We start from the raw sequence: 23,639 nt of genomic DNA on the forward strand, positions 1-23,639 counted from the left end.
GCCTCTCCCGTTGCGGAACACAGGCTCTTGGACGCGCAGGCTCAGCGGCCATGGCTCACGGGCCCAGCCGCTCTGCGGCATGTGGGATCTTCCTGGACCAGGGCACGAACTCATGTCTCCTGCATCGGCAGGTGGACTCTCAACCACTGCGCCACCAGGGAAGCCCAGAGTTGCCATCTTTGATCCCACATGGGGCCTGCAGAGGCTACTAGCTCTCACCTCTCCCTGGCGATGGGCAGGTTCCTCAGCCTGGTGCACAGCATGTTGGGACCTGGTCCCACCAGCCTTCATCTCCTTCCTCTACGGAATCCACTTCCTGGAACTGAGCACTCCATGCAGCACCCTCTTCCCGCCAGTGCCTTTCTCCGCAGCCACTTTTGCCCGGAAGCCACCTGGGCCTTTTCTTCCCCAAAACAGCCCACCCTCCATGGCGCTGCCCCCACCGTAGCCAGGACTCAGGCCTGACCTCCGTGGTTATCGCTCCCCAATCTTTCACGTGCTCCTTTAACACCGGCCAGGTCTTACTCCCGGCTGTTTTCCTGACCAGTTTTCCCTACTGACCCCTCCCCTAACCATGTCCTGAGCCATTTCAGGCCGGGTCATATTATGTCTAAAGCAGACAGCACTGACCACACCTGGATCCACATTTGCAAGCATTGAGGTCTGTAGGGGCTGGTACTCAATTAGGAAATCCCACCCGAGGGACCTGTGTGCTGTGTCCTCAGGCTGACGCTCCTCTCCAAGCCTTCAATGCATCCTCAGTGGCTGTTTAGATAAAGAACAAAGTCCCTACTGTGGCTCCCCAGGCATTGCTGGACCTGGCTTATCTCAGGTTAGGGTCCCCCTTGCTCTCAGCCCAGCTACCCTGGCCTTATTGTGATTCATCAGTACCTCCCTCCCGCCCGCACATCATCTCTTGCTTACGCCTGGCCATCTTCTGCTGGATGGCTTTGCCCCCTCCTGTGTTCAATGACCCCTTGCCTACTCATTCCTGGGGACTCTATCAGCTCAAATCCTCTTCCATGGGGAAGCCCTCCCTAACCCTCCAGATGAGCTCTGATGAGTGCATGGAGCTCCATGTCCCTTGATGCACACACCCATCGTAGCACCTCACATGGCTTGAAATTTCATACTTGACTGTGTGGTGATGAATCTCCTCTTGCCTCCTGGGGAAGACAGACACTGTAGTGGGTACTGTGGTTCATGTCATGTGGACCCTTTTAGGACCAAGGAACTCATTTCCTAGTTACTGGGGTTATTGTCCTGGGCTGGCTCAGAGCTGTATCCCTTTCTGGAAATTGCTCTTGCCTGAAGGAAGCTGCCTAGCCCAGAGTGACTTTCTCCTCCAATAGGTCCCATATAGTGACTGTGATTGGAGATACAAAGGCCTGGCCCCCTCATCTCAATTCAGGACATCTCTGATGGGTTATCCCGGGTTCAGAGTGGGATAACCCACGGGGTTGGCTGAGAACTTTACTGTGACTGCATCACAGTTCAACGTCTCCCTCTGCTCAGCCCTTCTCAATAAACTGGCAGCATGTGCCTCTCATTCCAGGGTCCGTTACCTGGGAGCCCATTCACCGGTGTTAATGAAGTGGTCCTGGGACACGGACTCTAGAAGAGGATTCTGGAGCTGGATCTCCTGCTTGCTGACTGGCAGTGAAGACCCCATCTTCATAATACCTGGTAGTAGGTACTATGTGGATTGCCGCTGGCATGCTGCAGCATGGTAATTGTCAATCCTTTTGCTGGTGGTGAAATGGGATGGGATTTTAAGGAAGAGGAGGCACTGGCAGGTGCAATTTCTCAGGTGAGGAGGGAGGGGATAGTAATTAGAAGTATTGTGGAATTGGATGCTTGTTTCTGGGGCAACCACTGCATTACAGAGAGACAAGGCACTGGCTATAGTCCGGTGACTGAGCATCAATTAAAGGCTAGGTGTGATGGCCAGAGGGAAACCTATAAAGAGACTCATCCTCCTGGAGGGTAGACAAGTTGAGGATCAGGCCCAGGTCTTTTTTTTTTAAATTTAAACTGGAATATAAGTGCTTTACTTGTTGTGTTAATTTCTGCTGTACGGCAAATTCAATCAGTTGTACGTACATATATGTCCCCTCTTTTTTGGATTTCCTTCCCATTTAGGTCACCAGAGATCATTGAGTAGAGTTCCCTGTGCTATACCGTGGGTTCTCATTAGTTATCCATTTTATACACAGTAGTGTATATATGTCAGTCCCAATCTCCCAGTTCGTCCCACCCTCCCTTCCCCCTTGGTAACCATAAGTTTGTTCTCTACATCTGTGACTCTATTTCTGCTTTGGTAATAAGTTCATCTGTACCATTTTTCTAGATTCTACATACAAGCGATATTATATGATATTTGTTTTTCTCTTTCTGACTGACTTCATTCTGTATGACAGTCTCTAGGTCCATCCACATCTCTGCAGCTGGCACTATTTCATCCCTTTTTATGGCTGAGTAATATTCTACTGTATATATGTACCACATCTTCTTTATCCATTCATCTGTTGTTGGACATTTAGGTTGCTTCCGTGTCCTTGATATTGTAAATAGTGCTGCAATGAACATCGGGGTGCATGCATTTTTTCGATTATGGTTTTCTCAGGGTATATGCCCAGTAGTGGGATTGCTGGGTCATATGGTAATTCTATTTCTAGTTTTTTAAGGAACCTCCATACTGTTCTCCATAGTGGCTGTACCAATTTACATTCCCACCAACAGTATAGGAGGGTTCCCTTTTCTCCACACCTTCTCTAGCATTTATTGTTTGTAGATTTTTTGATGAGACCCATTCTGACCAGTGTGAGGTGATACCTCATTGTGGTTTTGATTTGCATTTCTCTAATAATTAGTGATGTTGAGTATTTTTTCATGTGTTTGATGGCCATCTGATTGTCTTCTTTGGTAAAATGTCTGTTTAGGTCTTCTGCCCATTTTTTGATTGAGTTGTTTGTTTTTTGGATATTGAGCTGCATGAGCTGTTTGTATATTTTGGAGATTAATCCCTTGTCAGTTGCTTCTTTTGCAAATATTTTCTCCCATTCCGAGCACTGTCTTTTCACTTTGTTTATGGTTTCCTTTGCTGTGCCCAGGTCTTAATTATAAGAGCAGCAGAGTGTTAGAAGAAGTTGAATCCTCAAAGCCTGCAGATATGCTATGCCAGGGTCAGATCCCTAATTAGGATGGAGTGGGACTCATCAGAATTCAGCATCTCCCTCTGTCCAGTCCTACTTTCCTTGCTTCCTTAAGTTAGATTTTACTGCTGGTGAAATGAGATGGTTCATCTCAGGTAAGCCACCTGGACCCAGATGGATGCTGGCCAACAATCACAGCATACAGGACACATAGCAGAGGACGGAGTGAGGGGTATTAGATGTGGGTACGATACCTGGGCAGCAGCAGCAGCTGTAGTTTGTCCCATAACCTTCCTCTTATCATTTTTCCCAGGAAAAAGAGACCAACCAGAATCCTGGAACAGCTGTTCCCAGATAGAGTGAACTTAGTACATGAAACTAGTGTGTCCAGGTGGCACACGGGATGGACTGCAGTAGATGCTGTGGTGAGTGACTGAGATCCCACTTCAGGGCAGGAGCAATACCCTTCTCAGATGCTTGGAGTGTTGGCTATATCATTCCACTCTGGACATTACCCTCAGCCTCAAGAAGCTTCCTTGGCCAAGGTTACACACCCTCATCCTGATGGATGACTTGATAATGCCAGGGTACAAAAGCCCAGCACCTGTGCCTGCAATTGGACCATCTCTGAGGTCCATCTTAGATCTAGAATTTCCTATGGGATCAGCATCTGCTCCCCTTGTAACTGAACCACAGTTCAACTTTTCCCTCTGTCCAGTCTTGCTTTCCTCAACTCTTTTTCTACCCCTCCCGACATGTTGCTCCCAAGGGCACTCCTGAATACAACTCTCAGAATCTCGAAGTCTATTTCCCAGCAAACTGGACTGTGTATACATTAAGATCTGGGCTCTTGTCTTCTCCACCTCTCTCTCTGCTTAGGCTTCAGATATAAGGTCTGCTCCCCAAGAGGAATACTGCTTGCTGTCCTGAGCCTCCCCGAGAATGATGCTGTGACTCTGTGCCTGTCTCCTGTCACCTCCCCCTCTGGTCCCATTCCCACCACCTACCTTGGCTACTTTTCAAAAGCTCTGGGCTCCAGCCTCTCCTTTCTGGCTACCCAGCTATGATATGAGTCCTGGTCTTGAAGGAAGAACCAGAGACGAGAGGAGGTATGACCTTGGTGACACACGGCAGAGGCTCAGTGAAGACAGCATGCAGCCTACCCTCCCTGTCACTTAGGAATCCTTTGCTCCAAAGCCACACTGCTTTGGGAATGACAAGAAAGAGGAAGTAAGGTGTGGTGTGAGAGGTGGTGTTGGTGCCACTTCCCTTTGCAGACACCTGAGCAGGTGGGTGGGTCACGCCAGGAGGGCTTCATCTGTGGATTTCATTAGCTTTTCCTATAGGCACCCAGAGTCCACTCTGAGCTGCAGAGTTAATGGCTGGGCCTCCAGACCATAGTTACAAATCTTTCAAATGTTTGTGTTTGGTACGGCCCCAAGTGTGGTTTTTTAAAGGACAATTCGACCCATTTCCAAGCCTTCTCTGCTTTGAGGACCTTTAAATCACATGTTTTGGATTCTTTTACATGGAACTCATCAAAGTCCTATTTTGTAAGATGGGTTTGATGTCCAAGCAGCTCTTCTAAGCTGTTTTAGTTTTGCTCCTTGACTGGATGAGGTATGTTTTACTAATACCGAAAGGACCGCCTGGTGCTCTCATAAAGGAGTTAAGATTCTTCTCTCTGGGCAGACCGTCCAATGTCCTGGTGAGATTTCATAGTTGGCAAAGGAGATTGTCTCTTAGACCTAATAATTTCCATGCTTACCCTTTCATGAGAAAGAATTGCATTTTGGAAGAACATGACTTTTTTTTTTTTCCTTTTGGTAGCCTTAAGAGGCAGCCTTATGAAAAGACAGCAAAGGCAACAAATTATCTCCCCAACTTGCGGCTTTGCTGCAAAGGCCTCTGGGAAGCTCTTTTCTACATGCCTCGCTGTTGAGCTGACCACATCCTGCAACTCCGCAGGCACAGCTAGACCTGAGGCAGCCAGGGGCAGGTCATCAAGTTTGCTTCTCATTGGAACACACAGTCTGGCTCAGCCACCAGGAGACAACGGGTCAGGGCCACTGTAACTGTTACCAGGCTGACCCAAAGGGGGAGGAAGTTACTGAGCATCTTCTCGCTTGCTGTCTCACCTGATCCTCCCTGGAGCACCACCAGGTGGGCCTCCTTGTGCCAATTTACAGACAAAGAAAGTTGCACAGCTCTCCTGATGACCCTTTCTTCCTCCTACAAGCATCTTGACGGCTGAATTGTTGCTGCTTATTGCCTCAGAGAGTTGAGAACATTCTAAATGGAAATGGTGTGAATGCGACAAAGAGGGCTTGGAGCCCATCCCCACATGGCTTCCAAACTTGCTGCACTGCAGAGGTGTGGGGACATCTTCCAGGGCAAAGAGCTTTGAACTTGGGCCGGGTTGCTGGCCTGGCAGGGTGTATATTGGGCAGACCACTCCAAACTGTGGTTTTTCTGCCTATGACATTGGGCTGATGGGGGACTAGTGAGAAAAAGCACGTGGTGTGCTCAAGCCCAACACCAGCCACACAGGGCAGATTTCTGCTTTTCATTATTACTAGGAGTAGGAGTCCAGCCTCACTCCTTCCTCCCTGGCTGGTGGCCCCTGGGATCCAATCAGACTACAGCTGTCTCAGAGTATTTCATGCAAGTGAAGGATTTTAGTCCAACCTCACTGGGAGGTAGCATGGAAATAGGTAGATTGGAGTGGCCTACACTGTGTGGACTCCAGTGGATGGGACATGTGATCCTCTCTGCATATCACCCTGGGTGAGAGGAGCTGGAGGTCCTGGGATGTATGGCTCTAGAGGGAGGTCCTTGACAATGGGCTGAACTGGTTCCTGGGTGGAGACATCTCAGAACTCTCTGGGGGTCATTCCGCAGAAACAGGCTGGTGGTTGTCACTTCTACAGCCCTGCCATGTGATGTGTGTGTGCGCGCGTGTGCACGTGCAGACACGCACACACAAGTTAAAGAGAGGCGGAGTCTGCGGGACCCCATGGCTGCCTCTTACCATGGATCTGGAGTTGATTGTTTCTTCTCCCATCTCTTTCCTTCCCTTTTCTCTTGCCTTTAGCCTGTGCACAATTGATACCTTTTCCACATGAAACGTCACAAAAAATTAAACTAAAACATGGTTTAATTTCAATCTAGCTGGAAAAAGACAACTGATTAGGCAGGGATCTGGCCCACTTGTGTGCAGAGCTCAGAGGGTTAAGACCTGGGAGCCACCCCATCCCCGCAGGTGGCAGTGAGGAAACAGAGGCATACAGCGGGTAAGGGGATCGCTGACAGTCTCCTAGCTTGTTAGCAGCATAGACGGGATCTGAACTCAGAATTCTCTGAGAGTGTTTTTTTTGAAAAAATATTACAGTCACTTTACATTCCTAAAACCCAAAATTAACCATTTGCCTTTTTTTCATATTTGTTTCAGTTACTTTTCTATGAGTATAGTTGAAAGAGTCTGCCAGCGGACACTTTAAAAACTATTAGAACTGTTTAGATAAATCGCCAGCTGTCTCCCATGACCACTACTCCCATCCTGGTCCATTCCCTTTTCCACAAAAGTAGCCATTATTGTAAGTTTGATGTCCTTCCTTCCAAGCCACAAAAATTACACACACACACACACACACACACACACACACACACACACACACACACATAATATGTAGTATTGTTTTTGTGACTAAGCCTTTCTTTACATATTTACATAAATAGTATCTTGTATCATATCGTACAGGACCGTCAGGGATCCATTTTTATTTCCCGTCGTGATGGGCTTTGGGGGATCTGTTCTTGTTGATGGAGACTGAGCATTTTCCTCGTGGCTAAGCAGACTCCTTTGCACTCTCCTGTCACTTCTTAAGTTGCCCACACACTCATGGATTATGATCAAGCTGCATGGCTTGCCTTTCCATGAATTTCTGAGCAATGAACTAGAAACCAGAAGGACTCTTTGTGGCTTGTTTCTGCCCAGGACTTGAAATTACAGGAGGACCCTGTGTGAGTCATGTTACCATTCTGTGCCTCACATGTCTTATCTGTTGAAGACAACTTGCCAGAGAATTGTGTGGATAAATGTGAAGTTCTACCACAACCTCGGCTGTCCCCACACTTAAGGGTATAAGGATGAAAACCTTGTGTCCATTATGGGGCTTGTTTGGGGTGGAATAACTCCCCTCTGTCCCCTCTTACGTCGCTCTCTTTATGTGTGTAACTTTTGTCATGGGAATGCTGAGCTTTCTGTAACATCTCAGGATATAGTGGGTCTGCAATGGGAAAGTCACCCAAGGAGTGGAGAAGGACGGGTCCCTCCTGAAGGGTGAGGTCATTCCCAGTCTCTGTTACCTTGGGAACAGATGGATCCTCAGATGGAAAAAGCCCAGGGCAGATGGTGATCATGAAGAGGTTAAGATATTTCTGTAGCAGCTCCCACAATGGCGAATCCCTCCAAGAGGGGAGAGCTGCAAATGGGAGATGACGTTTCTAAGATTACAAAGCAGCTTGAAAAAAGCCCTGAAATCAAAGTCAGGGCTTGGTCTGCTGTCTGTGCCATTATGAAAGAGAAATGAATGAAGAAACTTTGGCTTGACTCAATGGAATGCTGCTGGTGCAATTTCAGGCTAACAGCAGGTGAAAAAAAATTAACTCTGTTGGTGTACCTGTGAAAGCTTTCATCTGGGTGGTGACATGTGAGCTGAGTTTTGAAGTATGAATAGGAGTTTGTCAGATGAGGTAGGTAAAAAGCCACTCCAAGCAGAAGACATCCATGGTTAAAGATGTGCAGGTATAAAAGATGAGGGAAGAGCTTCCCTGGTGGCACAGTGGTTGAGAGTCCGCCTGCCGATGCAGGGGACACGGGTTCGTGCCGCGGTCCGGGAAGAGCCCACATGCCGTGGAGCGGCTGCGCCCGTAAGCCATGGCCACTGAGTCTGCGCATCCGGAACCTGTGCTCCGCAACGGGAGAGGCCGCAACAGTGAGAGGTCCAGGTACTGCAAAAAAAAAAAAAAAAAAAAAAAGATGAGGGAAGATTCAGGGGATGGGAAATGGTCCAATGTGTATGGAGGATAAAGAGTATGTGGGGACAACAAGAGGCTAGAAAGATAGATTGGGGTATGACTATGTCATGAATGCTGCAAGGAACCATAAAAGAATCAAGAGCAGGGAAACAACAAAGTGAGATTTGGGGCTCAGGAAGATCACCAGGAAGCCAGGGTGGAGGATGGAATGCAGTTCAAGGCAGAGGGACCAGTGAATGTTGCAGTAGCGCTGGTGAGAGATGCCAGTCATGGAGACTTGAGAGTAGAGGATGGAAGGTTTATATGGGAGCATGATGGTAGGGGTGGGTGGGAAGGGAAACCTAATGGTTATCGAGCATGTCTTACATGCTTTAGCTTGTAAATTTGCACCATAACTCTGTGATAAAGGCATTACAGTATTGCCCCTGTTTTACAAATAAGACATCAGAGATCCACAGAAGTTAAGTAACAAGGTCCCACAGCTTCCGTAAGTCTGTGGGATTACACAGTCGGGTCTGTTTCCCCTACTTCCTGCCTAAGGGAGAAAAAAATTCAGCAATCCAGGAAGACTAGGGTTTCACCCTTGGGGACCTGGGTGAACAATGATATTGGCAGACATCCCTACTGCTAATCAATATCCAGCCTCCTTTCCTGTGGTTAATTGTAGCCATGTGACTAGTTCTGGTCAATGAGTTGTGAGTGAAACTGACATATGTCACTTCTGGGTTAGAGTATTTAATAGCTCATGGGATGCCCTCCAGCTCTTCACTTCTCCTGCACTGGTGATCAGGGAAACACACCTTGAGATGCAAACTCCACCAACCTGGAGACCTGAGTGATGATGATGGGCCGAACCACCCACCTACCTATGTTGCCATGGAGCGTAAGTGGGGAATAAATCCTTGCTTTAAGTCATGGATATTTAGTTGTTTGTTACTGCAGCACAACCTACCCTATACTGACTGAAAAGGTGATTGATGCCCTTCCCTGAGCAAGGGAGTAAAGGAGAAGGAGCGCTGAGAGCACGTGTGGGAAAGGTGACATTTCTGGACTTGGGAAAGGCTGAGCTGTGGCAGAACATTATTGTAAAAGGAAGTCAGGCTTTGGAGACCCACAGACCTGGGTCCAACCTCACCCCAGGCACGTGCTGTTTGAGAGGTGCAGGTAAAGTCTCCCAGCCTCTCTGACCTTTGTTTCCTCATATGTGAAGTATGAGTTGTAACCACTACCTCACTGGGCCAGTCGGATGGCTCCAGATAAAACGTGCAGAGCACCCAGCATGGAGCCCAGTCTGTGGGAAGCACTCTGCAAACTATGGTCCTTACCCCAGGAAGCTGATCAGAAGGAAGTTGGTGATTTAAGCTTTGAGAGATCAGACATCTTTCACTTAAATTTCTCTGGTACTGAGAATGGTGCCTACGCACAGTAGGTGTTAAAGGTACTGCAATTACTTGCTTTATTTACCCATTTCCTCTCACAACCAGACTGGGAACTCTTCGATGGGAAGGACCTATATATTAATTCATCTGTTTCCTCCATGCTAAGTGAATATCAGATCTTTGGAAATTTTCCTTGAAAGAATGAGTCATCCAGGGCTTTAGAAATAGCCAGATCTCGAGGCCATTTCTCCCTGACACATCGATACCAAGCCCAGCCCAGCCTTGGTTTTCCAGGAGACCCCCACTCTCCCAGCTACCGGGTCTCTATTCTGACCTCTGGCGTTCCTCCAAGGACCCTTCAGGCCCTGGGTCCAGGTGCCTAGGAAGCCCACCATACCGGAGCCATCTCTCTCATCCATCTTTTCCCCAAATTGGGCAGCATCTTAGATGGCCCCAACATCAGACCCTTCCTGCACGCGGCCGGGTGCAGACCTTGGCAGGAGTGGGCTGGCAGGAAATTTCTCTCCTTCCCAGGCAGATGGGTATGTAGCAAGTCTGTTTATCAGGCAACGCCTTATTGTAGCCAGAGGTGGTGGCTTAACAGTGGCAGAAACGCCCGCATTGCCTCACACGCTGCAAGTTACTAAGATGCGCCCTTGGCCTCAGCGGGAAGATAAGCACCTGCATTGGAGAAGGAGCCCTTGATCATGGGCTGATAAGCTCAGGAAAGGATAAAAAAAAATCCCAACAAAAACAAGAAGCTGAGCGACCCGTCAGAGGCTTTTTCATGTACACATGGGCGTGTTACTTGTCTTCGCCAACACACGGTGTGAAGCAAAAGGTCTGATTTTAATTTAATTTGGTGGTCACGCAATCATGGAATGAGCATGTCAGAGCTGGAAGGGACTTTAGGGATTGTCTACTTGAATGCTTTAATCTTCCAGGTGAGGACACTTAGGGCCACAGAGCTGTAGTGACTTGTTCAAGATCATCTAGCCACATTTTGGCAGAGCTGGAACAAAACCCTGGGTCTCTAGACCCCCAGGCCTTCGATCTTTCCCCCAAATGGGATTGCTTCACAGGCTGCCACGTGATTCCTCAGGTGCATTCTGCAGGCTGTGCTTTGGTGCCTAAACAGTCCTCTTTAATAACACCAATTGGCCTCTTCTGCCTCCAGGGTCAGACTGCCTCCCGCTGCCTACTGCACTGCTGCTGGGGTTAACCAGTTAGCTCAGGGTAACAATGTCTGATGTTTCAGATTACAACCGTTCCAAACCCTGTTATTTTATATTTGAAAGAGGTCCTGATCAGAGAGATGACTTGCCTAGGTGATACAAGTAGAGAAAATGAAACATCTGGGTCTAAAATTCCCAACATCCTGACTTCAGTCCTTTCCATAAATAGTGGATTAAAACCCAGGAGTGGGTGAGGGTGTGTGGAAAGCCACCTGGACTCTGCATCTTTCCTTTGTGGGCTTCTGTTGGGGAAAAATCCCATATGTTACCTTAAGGATAGAAATGGAGTTAGGCAGCCTTAGCAGAATTAAAAACAGCCTTTTTCTTATAGGCGCTCAATAAACCAATAAATGATAGGTGAATGAATCCTTAGTGGTTTTACTTGCTTAAAACTTGCTTTCTGGGTTTGATTTGTGAATGAAGTGAAACAGAGGCATATAGATTTTAGATTAAAATCATTTCTAGATGAAAGTGTTAGACCGCAGCAGCAACGACAAACTCAGAACATCTCAAGAATCATATATGAAATTGGTACATCCCAATCTCACATTAAAACATGAAGTCAAAATAAGTTAAAAAATATCTGAAAATATTTATTAAATACGTATTTTAAAAAATCACACAGTAGAGATATATATTTTTTTTGTCACATCTTTTTTGGAGTATAAATGCTTTACAATGTTGTGTTAGTTTCTACTGTACAACAAAGTGAATCAGCTATATTTATACATATATCCTCATATCCCCTCCCTCTTGAGCCTCCCTCCCACACTCCCTATCCCACCCCTCTAGGTCATCACAGAGCATCGAGCTGATCTCCCTGTGCTATGCAGCAGCTTCCCACTAGCCATTCGTTTTACATTTGGTAGTTATGTTAATGCTACTCTCTCACTTCATCCCAGCTGCCCACCCCGCACCGTGACTTCAAGTCTGTTCTCTATGTCTGCATCTTTATTCTTGCCCTGCCACTGTGTTCATCAGTACCGCCTTTTAAAATTCCATATATATGCGTTAGCATACGGTATTTGTTTTACTCTTTCTGACTTACTTCAATCTGTATGACAGATTCTAGGCCCATCCACCTCACTACAAATAACTGAATTTTGTTCCATTGTATGGCTGAGTAATATTCCATTGTATATATGTGTCACATCTTCTTTATCCATTTATCTGTTGATGGACATTTAGGTTGCTTCCATGTCCTGGCTATTGTAAATAGTGCTTCAATGAACATTGTGGTACATGACTCTTTTTGAATTATGGTTTTCTCAGGGTATATGCCCAGTAGTGAGATTTCTGGGTCATATGGTAGTTCTATATTGAGATTTTAAGGAACCTTCATACTGTTCTCCATAGTGGATGTATCAATTTACATTCTCACCAACAGTGCAAGAGGGTTCCCTTTTCTCCACACCCTCTCCAGCATTTATTGTTTCTAGATTTTTTGCTGATGGCCATTCTGACTGGTGTGAGGTGATAACCTCATTGTGGTTTTGATTTGCATTTCTCTAATGATTAGTGATGTTGAACATTTTTTCATGTGTTTGTTGGCCAACTGTATGTCTTCTTTGGAGAAATGTCTATTTAGGTCCTCTGCCCATTTTTGGATTGGGTTGTTTGTTTTTCTGATATTGAGCTGCATGAGCTGCTTGTATATTTTGGAGATTAATCCTTTGTCAGTTGCTTCATTTGCAAATACTTACCCTCATTCTGAGGGTTGTCTTTTCGTCCTGTTTATGGTTTCATTTGCTGTGCAAAAGTTTTAAGTTTCATTAGGTCCCATTTGTTTATTTTTGTTTTTATTTCCATTTCTCTAGGAGGTGGGTCAAAAAGGATCTTGCTGTGATTTATGTCATAGAGTGTTCTGCCTATGTTTTCATCTAAGAGTTTTATAGTATCTGACCTTACATTTAGGTCTTTAATCTATTTTGAGTTTATTTTTGTGTATGGTGTTAGGGTGTGTTCTAATTTCATTCTTTTATATGTAACTGTCCAGTTTTCCCAGCACCACTTATTGAAGAGGCTGTCTTTTCTCTATTGTATATTCTTGCCTCCTTTTTCAAAGATAAGGTGACCATATGTGTGTGGGTTTATCTCTGGGCTTTCTATCCTGTGCCATTGATCTATATTTCTGTTTTTGTGCCAGTACCATACTGTCTGGATTACTGTAGCTTTGTAGTATAGTCTGAAGTCAGGGAGCCTTGTTCCTCCAGCTCCATTTTCTTTCTTAAGATTACTTTTGTTACTCAGGGTCCTTTGTGTTTCCATACAAATTATAAAATTTCTTGTTCTAGTTCTGTGAAAAATGCCATTGGTAATTTGATAGGGATTGAATTAAACCTGTAGATTGCTTTGGGTAGTATAGTCATTTTTAGAATACTGATTCTTCCAATCCAGGAGCATGGTATATCTCTCCATCTGTTTATGTTATCTTTGATTTCTTTCATCCGTGTTTTATAGTTTTCCGAGTACAGGTCTTTTGCCTCCTTACAGGTCTTTTGCCTTCCTAGGTATGTTATTCTTTTTGTTGCAATGGTAAATGGGATTGTTTCCTTAATTTCTCTTTCTGATCTTTCATTGTTAGTGTATAGGAATGCCAGAGATTTCTGTGCAGTTATTTTGTATCCTGCAACCTTACCAAATTCTTTGATTAGTTCTTGTAGTTTTCAGGTGGCATCTTTAAGATTTTCTATGTATAGTATCATGTCATCTGCAAACAGTGACTTCTTCTTTTCCAATTTGTATTCCTTTTATTTCTTTTCCTTCTCTGATTGCTGTGGCTAGGACTTCCAATACTATGTTGAGTAACAGTGGCTAGAGAGAGGACACCCTTGTCTTGTTCCTGATCTTAGAGGAAATGCTTTCAGTTTTTCACCATTGAGAGTGGTTTTGTCATATGTGGCTTTCATTATTTTGAGGTAGGTTCTCTCTATGCCCACTTTCTGGAAAGTTTTTATCATAAATGGGTGTTGAATTTTGTCAAAAGCTTTTTCTGCATCTATTGAGATGATTTTTTGGTTTTTATTTTTCAATTGGTTTTTATTCTTCAATTTGTTAATATGGTGTATCACATTGATTGTTTTGTGTATATTGAAGAATCCTTGCATCCCTGGGATAAATCCCACTTGATCATGGTGTATGATCCTTTTAATGTGTTGTTGGATTCTGTTTGCTAGTAGTTTATTGAGGATTTTTGCATCTATGTTCATCAGTGATACTGGTCTATAATTTTCTTCTTTTGTGATATCTTTGTCTGGTTTTGGTATCAGGGTGATGGTGGACTCATGGAATGTTTATGGGAGTGTCCCTCCCTCTACAATTCTTTGGAAGAGTTTGAGAAGGATAGGTGTAAACTCTTCTGTAAATGTTTGATAGAATTCCCCTGTGAAGCCATCTAGTCCTGGACTTTTGTTTGTTGGAAGATTTTAAATTACAGTTTCAATTTCATTACCTGTGACAGGTCTGTTTATATTTTCTAATTCATCCTGGTTCAATCTTGGAAGGTTGTACTTTTCCAAGAATTTGTCCATTTTTTCCAGGTTGTCCATTTTTTTGGCATATAGTTGCTTGTAGTTGTCTCTTATGATATTTTGTATTTCTTTGTTGTCATTTGTAATCTGTCCTTTTTCATTTCTAATTTTATTGATTTGAGTCCTCTCCCTTTTTTTCCTTGATGAGTTTGGCTAAAGGTTTATCAGTTTTGTTTATCTTCCCAAAGAACCAGCTTTTAGTTTTATTGATCTTTGCTATTGTTTTCTTTGTTTCTATTTCATATTTCTGCTCTGATTTTATGATTTATTTCCTTCTACTAACTTTGGGTTTTCTTTGTTCTTCTTTTTCTAGGTGCTTTAGGTGTAAGGTTAGATTGTTTATGTGAGATTTTTATTGTTTCTTGAGGTGAGCATGAATTGCTATGGAATTCCCTCTTAGGACTGCTTTTGCTGCATCCCATTGGTTTTGGATTGCTATGTTTTTGTTGTCATTTGTTTCTAGGTATTTTTCATTTTCTCTTTGATTTCTTCAGTGATCTCTTGATTATTTAGCAGTGCACTGTTTAGCCTCCATGTATTTGTGTTTTTTACTGTTCTTTTTTTCCCTGTAATTGATTTCCAATCTCATAGCATTGTGGTTGTAAAATTGCTTGATACAATTTCAATTTTCTTAAATTTTCCAAGGCTTGATTTGTGACCCAAGATGTGATCTATTCTGGAGAATGTTCTGTGTGCACTTGAGAAGAAAGTGTATTCTTCCACTTTTGGGTGGAATGTCCTAAAAATCTCAATTAAGTCTATCTGGTCTATTGTGCTGTTTAAAGCTTGTGTGTTCTTATTTATTTTCTGTCTGGATGATCTGTCTATTGGTGTAAGTGAGGTATTAAAGTCCCCCACTCTTACTCTGTTACTGTCGATTTCTCATTTTATGGCTGTTAGCATTTGCCTTATGTATTGAGGTGCTCCTATGTTAGGTGCATAAATATTTATAATTGTTATATCTTCTTATTGGATTGATCCCTTGATCATTATGTAGTGTCCTTCCTTATCTCTTGTAATAGTCTTTATTTTAAAGTCTATTTTATCTGATATGAGTATTACTACTCCAGCTTTCTTGTGATTTCCATTTGCATGGAGTATCTTTTTCCATCCCCTCACTTTCAGTCTGTTTGTGTCCCTAGGTTTGAAGTGGGTTTCTTGTAGACAGCACATATGAGGGTCTTGTTTTTGTATCCATTCAGCCAGTCTGTGTCTTTTGGGAGCGTTTAATCCATTGACATTCAAGGTGATTACTGATATGTATGTTCCTATTACCATTTTCTTAATTGATTTGGGTTTGTTTCTGCGGCTTTTTCTTCTCTTGTGTTTCCCGCTTAGGGAAGTTCCTTTAGCATTTGTTGTAAAGATGGTTTGCTGGTGCTGAATTCTTGTAGCTTTTCTTGTCTGTAAAGTTTTGATTTCTCCATCAAATCTGAAGTAGATCCTTGCTGGGTAGAGTAATCTTGGTTGTAGGTTTTCCCCTTTTATCATTTTATATATGTCCTGCCACTCCCTTCTGGCTCTCAGAGTTTCTGCTGAAAGACTTATGGGGATTCCCTTGTATGTTATTTGTTGCTTTTCCCTTGCTGCTTTTAATATTTTTTCTTTGTATTTAATTTTTGATAGTTGGATTAATATGTGTCTCGGCGTGTTTCTCTTTGGGTTTATCCTGTATGGAACTCTCTGCGCTTCCTGGACTTGACTGGCTCTTTCTTCTTCCACATTAGCGAAGTTTTTGACTATAATCTCTTCAAATATTTTCTTACACCTTTTCTTTTTCTCTTCTTCTTCTGGGACCCCTATAATTCGAATGTTGGTATGTTTAATGTTGTCTCAGGGGTTTCTGAGACTGACCGCAATTCTTTTCATTCTTTTTCCTTTATTCTGCTCTGCGGTAGTCATTTCCACTATTTTACCTTCCAGGTCACTTATCCGTTCTTCTGCCTCAGTTATTCTGCTATTGGTTCCTTCTAGAGTATTTTTAATTTCAGTTATTGTGTTTTTCATCACTGTTTACTCTTTAGTTCTTCTAGATCCTTGTTAAATGTTTCTTGTATTTTGTCCATTCTGTTTCCGAGATTTTGTATCATCTTTACTATCATTATTCTGAATTCTTTTTCATGTAGGTTGCCTATTTTGTCTTCATTTATTTGGACTTGTAGGTTTTTACCTTGCTCCTTCATCTGTAACATATTTTTTTGTTGCTCCATTTCTTTTTCTTTTTTTTTTGATGGGTGGGACTGTCTTCCTGTCTTACTGGTTGTTTGGCCTGAGGCATGCAGCACTGGAGTTTGCAGGTGGTTGGATAGAGCCGGGTCTTGCTGCCGAGATGAGGACCTCTGTGAGGCCTCACTCCGATTAATTTTCCCTAGGTCTGAGGTTCTTTGTTAGTACAGCGATTTAGAGTTGGATCTCCCACCACAGGAGCTTGGGCCTGACCTCTGGCCTGGGAACCAAGATCCTGCAAGCCACGTGACGAGGCAAAAAAAAAAACAAAAAAAAGAAGAAAAAAGAAAAAAGGAGCCGTACGATAACAAAGAATAAAAAACAAAATAAATTTAGAAAGGTAAAAAATATATTAGGAAAAATAAAAATATAATTGAAACAGCTTCAATAAGGTAAAACAAAACCTCACCAGAAAAAAGAAAAAAAAAGGGAGGGGTGGGAACAAGCCAAAAGGAGCAGAACAATAACAAAGTATAAAGAATTAAAAGATTTATTAGAAAAATTAAAAGTATAAATGAATCAACAACAAGGTAAAACAGAACCCCAATCTAAAAGGAAAAAAGAAAAAACAAAACAAAACCCTTGCCTATGGGATGGGCGGAGTTTAGGTGGAGGTGAAACTTAGGCAGGGTTTCGGGTGGGGCGTGACCTAGGTGGGCTGGCGGAACATTTGAACATGGGGCAGGGCCTAGGCTCAGAACCCAGGCACCCGGAAATGGCCTTGGGGAAGGTTATAGGTGGGGCGCTGTTCAAGCATGGACAGGGCCTCTGCTTAGGACCTGTGCAGAAGTGGAGAGGCAGCACGTCCAAAGGGCTGCCTCCAGAGTGTGGAGTTCTGGAGTTTGGAGGTAAGGTCCTGGGTGAGGGTGTGCGGGTGGGGTTTAGGCCCATTGTGTTGGAGGGGGTCTCAGAGGGGGTCTCCGAGTGTAGAGGTGGGGCCCTGGGTGGGGTGCAGGGGCGGGGCTTGGGCTCTGCATGGCAGGAGGGAGGCTCCGAGGGCAGAGGATTAGGGCCAGGAGCCCAACAGGCTCCCTGGTGCCTAAGTGGACAGGGAATGCACTGGCCGCGTTCCCTTCTGTTCCTCTGTGTCCTCCCAAGTCTCCCCCAGGGTCTCCCCCATTCCTGCTGGACCCCTAACCATGGGTGGGTCTTGCTGGGTGTAGGAACTCTTCCTCTCCCCCAGCCACCCCTCAGGGGTGCCAGTCCCAGAGGTCTGGTCTTTACTTTTGCTCCCCCTTCCCTCCCTCCCACTCTCTCAGGATCCTCCCAGCTGGAGGGAGCCTCGGTGGGCAGAGGATCAGGCCTGGGATCTCAGCAGGCTCCTGGAGGCCCAAGTGCTCAAGGGAAACCCGGCCACGCTCCCTTTTGATCTTCTGCCCTCTCATTGGTCCCCCAATTTCCCCCTTTGGGCGTGAGATCCCTTCCCTTCCCCTCCCCCAGCCACCACTCAGGGATGCCAGTCCCATCCCGCTTCCACTTCTTCTCCTCCTTCACTCCCCAACAAGCCCCACGTCCTACCCGGTTGCTGGGGGTTCCTTTTTCTCCTGAGTAAATCACTTGTAATTCTGTTAACTATTTCTGCTTGTTTGTTTTTGTTTGTCCTTGTGTCTATACATACATATATATGTAATATATAAAATATATATATTAAAAATATACATGAAAGTAATGTTATTTTTTTTTAACATCTTTATTGGGGTATAATTGCTTTACAATGGTGTGTTAGTTTCTGCTTTATAACAAAGTGAATCAGTCATACATAAACATATGTTCCCATATGTCTTCCCTGTTGCGTCTCCCTCCCTCCCACCCTCCCTATCACACCCCTCCAGGCTGTCACAAAGCACCGAGCCAATATCCCTGTGCCATGCGGCTGCTTCGCACTAGCTATCTACCTTACTACGTTTGTTAGTGTGTATATGCCCATGACTCTCTCTCGCCCTGTCACAGCTCACCCTTCCCCCTCCCCATAACCTCAAGTCCGTTCTCTAGGAGGTCTGCGTCTTTATTCCTGCTTTACCCCTAGGTTCTTCATGACATTTTTTTTCTTAAATTCCATATATATGTGTTAGCATACGGTATTTGTCTTTTTCTTTCTGACTTACTTCACTCTGTATGACAGACTCTAGGTCTATCCATCTCATTACAAATAGCTCAATTTCGTTTCTTTTTATGGCTGAGTAATATTCCATTGTATATATGTGCCACATCTTCTTTATCCATTCATCTGATGACGGGCACTTAGGTTGTTTCCATCTCTGGGCTATTGTAAATAGAGCTGCAATGAACATTTTGGTACATGACTCTTTTTGAATTTTGGTTTTCTCAGGGTATATGCCCAGTAGTGGGATTGCTGGGTCATATGGTAGTTCTATTTGTAGTTTTTTAAGGAACCTCCATACTGTTCTCCATAGTGGCTGAACCAATTCACATTCCCACCAGCAGTGCAAGAGTGTTCCCTTTTCTCCACACCCTCTCCAGCATTTATTGTTTCTAGATTTTTTGATGATGGCCATTCTGACTGGTGTGAGATGATATCTCATTGTAGTTTTGATTTGCATTTCTCTAATGATTAATGATGTTGAGCATTCTTTCATGTGTTTGTTGGCAGTCTGTATATCTTCTTTGGAGAAATGTCTATTTAGGTCTTCTGCCCATTTTTGGATTGGGTTGTTTGTTTTCTTGTTATTGAGCTGCATGAGCTGCTTGTAAATTTTGGAGATTAATCCTTTGTCGGTTGCTTCATTTGCAAATATTTTCTCCCATTCTGAGGGTTGTCTTTTGGTCCTGTTTATGGTTTCCTTTGCTGTGCAAAAGCTTTGAAGTTTCATTAGGTCCCATTTGTTTATTTTTGTTTTTATTTCCATTTCTCTAGGAGGTGGGTCAGAAAGGATCTTGCTGTGATTTATGTCATAGAGTGTTCTGCCTATGTTTTCCTCTAAGAGTTTGATAGTTTCTGGCCTTACATTTAGGTCTTTAATCCATTTTGAGCTTATTTTTGTGTATGGTGTTAGGGAGTGATCTAATCTCATACTTTTACATGTAGCTGTCCAGTTTTCCCAGCACCACTTATTGAAGAGGCTGTCCTTTCTCCATTGTACATTACTGCCACCTTTATCAAAGATAAGGTGTCCATATGTGCATGGGTTTATCTCTGGGCTTTCTATCCTGTTCCATTGATCTATCTTTCTGTTTTTGTGCCAGTACCATACCGTCTTGATAACTGTAGCTTTGTAGTATAGTCTGAAGTCAGGGAGCCTGATTCCTCCAGTTCCTTCTTTCGTTCTCAAGATTGCTTTGGCTATTCGGGGTCTTTTGTGTTTCCATACAAATTGTGAAATTTTTTGTTCTAGTTCTGTGAAAAATGCCAGTGGTAGTTTGATAGGGATTGCATTGAATCTATAGATTGCTTTGGGTAGTAGAGTCATTTTCACAATGTTGATTCTTCCAATCCAAGAACATGGTATATCTCTCCATCTATTTGTATCATCTTTAATTTCTTTCATCAGTGTCTTATAATTTTCTGCATACAGGTCTTTTGTCTCCTTAGGTAGGTTTATTCCTAGATATTTTATTCTTTTTGTTGCAATGGTAAATGGGAGTGTTTTCTTGATTTCACTTTCAGATTTTTCATCATTAGTATATAGGAATGCCAGAGATTTCTGTGCATTAATTTTGTATCCTGCCACTTTACCAAATTCATTGATTAGCTCTAGTAGTTTTCTGGTAGCATCTTTAGGGTTCTCTATGTATAGGATCATGTCATCTGCAAATAGTGACAGCTTTACTTCTTCTTTTCCGATTTGGATTCCTTTTATTTCCTTTTCTTCTCTGATTGCTGTGGCTAAAACTTCCAAAACTATGTTGAATAATAGTGGTGAGAGTGGGCAACCTTGTCTTGTTCCTGATCTTAGTGGAAATGCTTTCAGTTTTTCACCATTGAGGATGATGTTTGCTGTGGGCTTGTCATATATGGCCTTTATTATGTTGAGGAAAGTTCCCTCTATGCCTACTTTCTGCAGGGTTTTTATCATAAATGGGTGTTGAATTTTGTCAAAAGCTTTCTCTGCATCTATTGAGATGATCATATGGTTTTTCTCCTTCAATTTGTTAATATGGTTTATCACATTGATAGATTTGCGTATATTGAAGAATCCTTGCATTCCTGGAATAAACCCCACTTGATCATGGTGTATGATCCTTTTAATGTGCTGTTGGATTCTGTTTGCTAGTATTTTGTTGAGGATTTTTGCATCTATGTTCATCAGTGATATTGGCCTGTAGTTTTCTTTCTTTGTGACATCATTGTCTGATTTTGGTATCAAGGTGATGGTGGCCTTGTAGAAGGAGTTTGGGAGTGGTCCTCCCTCTGCTATATTTTGGAAGAGTTTGAGAAGGATAGGTGTTAGCTCTTCTCTAAATGTTTGATAGATTTCGCCTGTGAAGCCATCTGGTCCTGGGCTTTTCTATGTTGGAAGGTTTTTAATCACAGTTTCAATTTCAGTGCTTGTGATTGGTCTGTTCATATTTTCTATTTCTTCCTGATTCAGTCTTGGCAGGTTGTGCATTTCTAAGAATTTGTCCATTTCTTCCAGATTGTCCATTTTATTGGCATAGAGTTGCTTGTAGTAATCTCTCATGATCTCTTTTATCTCTGCATTGTCAGTTGTTACCTCTCCTTTTTCATTTCTAATTCTATTGATTTGAGTCTTCTCCCTTTTTTTCTTGATGAGTCTGGCTAGTGGTTTATCTATTTTGTTTATCTTCTCAAACAACCAGCTTTTAGTTTTATTGATCTTTGCTATTGTTTCCTTCATTTCTATTTCATTTATTTCTGATCTGATCTTTATGATTTCTTTCCTTCTGCTAGCTTTGGGGTTTTTTTGTTCTTCTTTCTCTAATTGCTTGAGGTGCAAGGTTAGGTTGTTTATTTGAGATGTTTCCTGCTTCTTAAGGTGGGCTTGTATTGCTATAAACTTCCCCCTTAGAACTGCTTTTGCTGCATCCCACAGGTTTTGGGTCGTTGTGTCTCCATTGTCATTTGTTTCTAGGTATTTTTTGATTTCCTCTTTGATTTCTTCAGTGATATCTTCATTATTAAGTAGTGTATTGTTTAGCCTCCATGTGTTTGTATTTTTTACAGATCTTTTCCTGTAATTGATATCTAGTTTCATGGCGTTGTGGTCAGAAAAGATACTTGATACAATTTCAATTTTCTTAAATTTACCAAGGCTTGATTTGTGACCTAAGATATGATCTATCCTGGAGAATGTTCCATGAGCACTAGAGAAAAATGTGTATTCTGTTGTTTTTGGATGGAGTGTCCTATAAATATCAATTAAGTCCATCTTGTTTAATGTATCATTTAAAGCTTGTGTTTCCTTATTTATTTTCATTTTGGATGATCTGTCCATGGGTGAAAGTGGGGTGTTTAAGTCCCCTACTATGAATGTGTTACTGTCGATTTCCCCTTTTATGGCTGTTAGTATTTGCCTTATGTATTGAGGTGCTCCTATGTTGGGTGCATAAATATTTACAATTGTTATATCTTCTTCTTGGATCGATTCCTTGATCATTATGTAGTGTCCTTCTTTGTCTCTTTTAATAGTCCTTATTTTAAAGTCTATTTTGTCTGATATGAGAATTGCTACTCCAGCTTTCTTTTGGTTTCCATTTGCATGGAATATCTTTTTCCATCCCCTTACTTTCAGTCTGTATGTGTCTCTAGGTCTGAAGTGGGTCTCTTGTAGACAGCATATATAAGGGTCTTGTTTTTGTATCCATTCAGCTAATCTGTGTCTTTTGGTGGGAGCATTTAGTCCATTTACATTTAAGGTAATTATCGATATTTATGTTCCTATTCCCATTTTCTAAATTGTTTTGGGTTCGTTATTATAGGTCTTTTCCTTCTCTTGTATTTCTTGCCTAAAAAAGATCCTTTAGCATTTGTTGTAAAGCTGGTTTGGTGGTGCTGAACTCTCTCAGCTTTTGCTTGTCTGTAAAGGATTTAATTTCTCCATCAAATCTGAATGAGATCCTTGCTGGGTAGAGTAGTCTTGGCTGCATGTTTTTCTCCTTCATCACTTTCAGTATGTCCTGCCACTCCCTTCTGGCTTGTAGGGTTTCTGCTGAGAGATCAGCTGTTAACCTTATGGGGATTCCCTTATGTGTTATTTGTTGTTTTTCCCTTGCTGCTTTTAATATGCTTTCTTTGTATTTAATTTTTGACAGTTTGATTAATATGTGTCTTGGCGTATTTCTCCTTGTATTTATCCTGTATGGGACTCTCTGTGCTTCCTGGACTTGATTAACTATTTCCTTTCCCATGTTAGGGAAGTTTTCAACTATAATCTCTTCAAATATTTTCTCAGTCCCTTTCTTTTTCTCTTCTTCTTCTGGAACCCCTATAATTCGAATGTTGGTGCGTTTAATGTTGTCCCAGAGGTCTCTGAGACTGTCCTCAGTTCTTTTCATTCTTTTTTCTTTATTCTGCTCTGCAGTAGTTATTTCCACTATTTTATCTTCCAGGTCACTTATCCATTCTTCTGCCTCAGTTATTCTGCTATTGATCCCATCTAGAGTACTTTTAATTTCATTTATTGTGTTGTTCATCGTTGCTTGTTTCATCTTTAGTTCTTCTAGGTCCTTGTTAACTGATTCTTGCATTTTGTCCAATCTATTGTCCATTCTATCTCCAAGATTTCGGATCAACCTTACTATCATTATTCTGAATTCTCTTTCAGGTAGACTGCCTATTTCCTCTTCATTTGTTAGGTCTGGTGCATTTTTATCTTGCTCCTTTATCTGCTGTGTGTTTTTCTGTCTTCTCATTTTGCTTATCTTACTGTGTTTGGGGTCTCCTTTTTGCAGGCTGCAGGTTCATAGTTCCTCCTGTTTTTGATGTCTGTCTCCAGTGGCTAAGGTTGGTTCAGTGGGTTGTGTAGGCTTCCTGGTGAAGGGGACTAGTGCCTGTGTTGTGGTGGATGAGGCTGGATCTTGTCTCTCTAGTGGGCAGGTTCACGTCTGGTGGTGTGTTTGGGGGTGTCTGTGGCCTTATTATGATTTTAGGCAGCC

Source organism: Leucopleurus acutus (genome assembly GCF_964270905.1).
Source record: "Leucopleurus acutus genome assembly, chromosome: 1".
Taxonomy (NCBI): domain Eukaryota; kingdom Metazoa; phylum Chordata; class Mammalia; order Artiodactyla; family Delphinidae; genus Leucopleurus; species Leucopleurus acutus.